A 4,238-nucleotide genomic window follows, 5' to 3' on the forward strand; every position below is an offset into this window, starting at 1 on the left:
TCTCTCTCTCTCTCTCTCTCTCTCTCTCTCTCTCTCTCTCTGTGTGTGTGTATGTGTATTTCTTATTCAAACTATAGAAAATTAACAACAGGACACCTTGAAAGTAAGTGGAATGCCTTCCTTGTAGGAGGTGGAGGATAAGAAGTAGGTCACACTGCAGAAGTGGGTCACACTGCTCTTAAGAAGTGATGCTACAAGAAAACAAAATGGTTAATGATGATACAATTAAAAACTCGCCCTCATGGAACTTGGTACCAGTGAAGTAATCCTTTAGAAGTAAAGCCTTCCTCAGACAATGAAAATTGGGGCAATTTGTCATTATGAATGCTGTTCAGGGGGCAATACAGTTACACAGACTGAGAATTTGGGTTTGTACAAACACAGGATAGGTCTTAGAGAAAGAAAATACAAAATTAAAATGAATCACATTCTTATTCTTATCTGAAAGAAAGGTATATTCAGGACATTAATGTCAGTATTGTACTTGATAACCATCATTCATAGATAAGGGAAATGAATATAACAATGTCATGAGACACCATGAGGAAGAACTAGGATGCATTGCATTGAAGAACTTAGATCAAACACCCTCAAAGCTGCAGAATGTCATTTGGGAATGAGCTTTGGTTAGCGGAGCATGGATATCTTTACACTCTGGGGTGACGATAACTAACATGGTTTAAAGAGAACAGTTGATATGAAGTGAGTTTTGGGCTATACTCATCCACACACACAACTCTCAGTAAACCAGAATTTCACTGGCTTGTAAATAGGACCTTTGAAGAGGTCATTTAAGTTCAAATCATGGTACCACATGAACTCTAAGATAGGAGGACTGGTGCTCTCGCGTGAAGAAGAAATTTGGACACATGGATACTGGGGATGTGTGTGTTCAGAGAGAAGAATCCAACTGAAGGTACAGTAAGTAGGCAGTTGCCTGCAAATGAGAAACCTTTACTTCTATTGCTCCCAAAAATGTGAAAAAGAAATTTATGCTATCCTACCAGATACCATATTCAGCTTTCCATAAAAAAAATTATAAAGCGTGCTAGAAGAAAAAAAAGAAAGCAAAACCAAACACCAAAAATAAAATAAAACAAAATAAATCTGAAGCAACATAGCAAACACCAGAGCCGCATGTCACATGGTTGGGGAAGGAATCACACTATTCTGCACTAGATGGTGACGGTTATATAGCCCATCTCATAAACACAAGGAAACACTAAGTAATATATTTATGTTAAAGGGGCAAAATTTTTGGTTATGGTTCTCTCAGTTATTTTAAAAGATAAATAATTATTGACAGTTCTTTCCAGTATAGTTCCTATACTTTGTACAGTCTTCCAACTGATAAATATATCAACAAATAATGAACTGCAACCAACTTACATATTTATAACAAATGAATGACTGATCTTAACAATTATGGTTCTTTTCGTATTATCTTTGCCATCCATAACACTAGCAATAAAAGGATAATCATGCTTCTTTTTTCTCAATAAATAAACACTTAATATTCTTCTCATACAAGAAAGCACACTATTTTCTGTGATACAAAAAATGAATTTGACAACCGTCCTAATTTTGTAAAAAAAAATAATAGGGTAACTGTAAAACATGACAGCGTGTGAACAGTGCCAAAGCTTACAGAGTGCAGTGAAGCTCATGGCTGCAGGAGAACACGCCCAGCTGGGGTGATCCAAGAAGGCTTCAAGCTAAAGGTGACAGGGTTTTGTAAGTGGCATTTTAAGGTAGAATTTGTAAGTTGGCATTTTAGTTGAGTCTTTATTTGTTTATTTGGCAAATATTGAAAGTGCTTGCTACATTCAAGTCTGTGCCAGATGCTGAGAGAGAAAAAACTCAGATGTTCATTCATCTCACTCATTAATAAAGCTTGAGAGTGTGGATATGAGACTAAACATATATATGCATTTATTAATGTTCACATACGTGCGTGTGTGGCCAATGTAAAGTATAAAGTGATGGGAACAACCCTGAAGGATGAATAAATTTCAACAAAATGCATGAACCTGTTCAATATCTACTGACAACCTTTTAGGAAAAAAAAAAATCAACGGACAACATGTGGACTTTGGGCTCTTTGTGATCAGGCTTCTGGCTAAGTTCCTAGGGGACTTCCCGTCTGTTTGTTTATTACATTTATGCTTTGTGTTGACTGTCTTATGATTAGCAGTTATTCCTCATCGCTTCTTCCATCTAGTCATGCATCCACTTAACCATTGATTGAAGAAGTATTCTACATGCAGGGCAAGGAATGGAGAACATAGCATCACACAGCCTAATGGGGTTCTGAGTTTTGTGTTTACATTCTCTAGGGCAAAGATAAAGACCAGCATGGACAGCTACATAGATCTATTCATCATATATACAAATGCTTATGAGTGTGTAATGAGGGCATTTGGTCGTTCATTCCTATGAGGGGTTGTATTTTGTGTACAGGAAATACATGTGCCTTACCACATATGTCATAGAAGATGGGAGGGGGGACATCCAGGGCCTTGCCAGCTTAGTGATGTTCCAAGGCACACCTCTGTAGTTCCATGAAAGGAAGAGTGAGTTGCTTTATTTTATAGACTCTATCACTCTAGGCAAGCCTGTTTGGATCCTGAATGTAGTATTCTCTCATTGAGTCCTTTGAGTTGCTGATTGAATACCCATCATTCTGAATGGAATGGCTTCCAGAGCAGTTGGATACTCTGAAACAAATGTAAACCTCTATGCAAGCTGATCTGGACCATGTGACTCAGCTTGCCAAATGGTACTTGAAACAGCAGATTAGAATGCTCACACAGTAGCAAATAAAAATGTTACAATACCCTCAGGTGTTTGGAGAAGTCAACCTTCTGTTGCTAAGTGTTACTTCTTGCAGGAGAGTTCTGACTTTGCTCTTGAGTCCTTGGGACTGAAGATATGAGACATCAAGTGACCATGTGACCTAAGATGCTTCTTTGGCTCACTTTGCCACAGTGTTGTAAGCAGGGTATACAAGATCAGTTTAATTGGTCTCCAAAGACAAAAGCAGCCCGTGTAAGTGACTCAGACATCCTTACCGCTTACCTGTGCTGCAGTGACGAGCCTTTCCCTGAGCTATGCCCTAGAGCAGCATGGAGGATTCCCCCCAAGACACGTGACTGAACATGTCTAGTTTCCAAATAGTTTTTCATACTCTGATGGTACTGTGTTTCAGCATTTCAGCCTATCTGTGGTCTTAAAGAACCAAGTAAAAAGGAGATTCTCCATATGAATATTAGATTGGGTGTCTAGTTGTCCACTCGGATTGGAAGAAAGCATGGCCAGAAGAGGGATCTAAATGGCTCTGTGAATAGCAGCAAATACTTTGGTAGCTGTATGAAAAACTATATAGGAATTAGTAAAATTTAGGAATTGATAATTTGGAGGGAAGAATAGTGTCATGGTTTAAATGAGAATGGTCCCTATAGGCTCATATTTTTGAACACTTGGCTCCCAGTCAGTGGAACTGTTTGGGAAGGATTAGAAGGGGTAGCCTTGTGGGGGAAGTTATGTTCACTAAGGTGGGCTTTGAAGTTTCAGAAAATGCTTGCCTCAGTCCCTCCTTCTCTCTTTCTCTCTCTCCCTCTCTGCTTGTGCTTATGGATCAAAATGTAAGCTTTCAGCTGTTCCTCCAGCACCACACCGACTGGCTACTACCATGCTCCCTGCAAGAATAGTCAAGGACTCTAAACCTCTGAGACTGTAGGATAAACTCTTTCTTCTATAAGTTGCCTGGGTCATGGCATCTTATCACAGCAATAGAAAAGTATCTAGTTAAAGAGATAATGAAAAATATCTTTTCATAGGCATATATTCTGATGGCTAGTTTATATGAATGATGACAAAAGGCCATCGATTTCAGAAAAAAAAAGTTATTAATAATCAGCAAAACAAAATGTCGCCCTTATGACCACAGCCATAGTGGACAATAATTATCCTATGGACTCATGGAGAAAGTGAACAAAAATATGATACCTATCTTCAAAAACATGGGTTGTCCCCTCCCCAGGTTGCTCTAGTTAGTTATGCCATCATGCTTCTTGCTACGGACTAAACCTCTGAACTATAAAGCAGCCTTGATTCAGTGTTTTTCTTTATAAGAGTTGCCATGGTCATAATGTCTTTTCACAGCAATGGAAACTCTGAGGCAGTGTGTGTGTGTGTGTGTGTGTGTGTGTGTGTGTGTGTGTGTGTGTGTGTGTGTG

The sequence above is a fragment of the Mus pahari genome, chromosome 1 (genome assembly GCF_900095145.1).
Source record: "Mus pahari chromosome 1, PAHARI_EIJ_v1.1, whole genome shotgun sequence".
In the NCBI taxonomy this organism is placed as follows: Eukaryota; Metazoa; Chordata; class Mammalia; order Rodentia; family Muridae; genus Mus; species Mus pahari.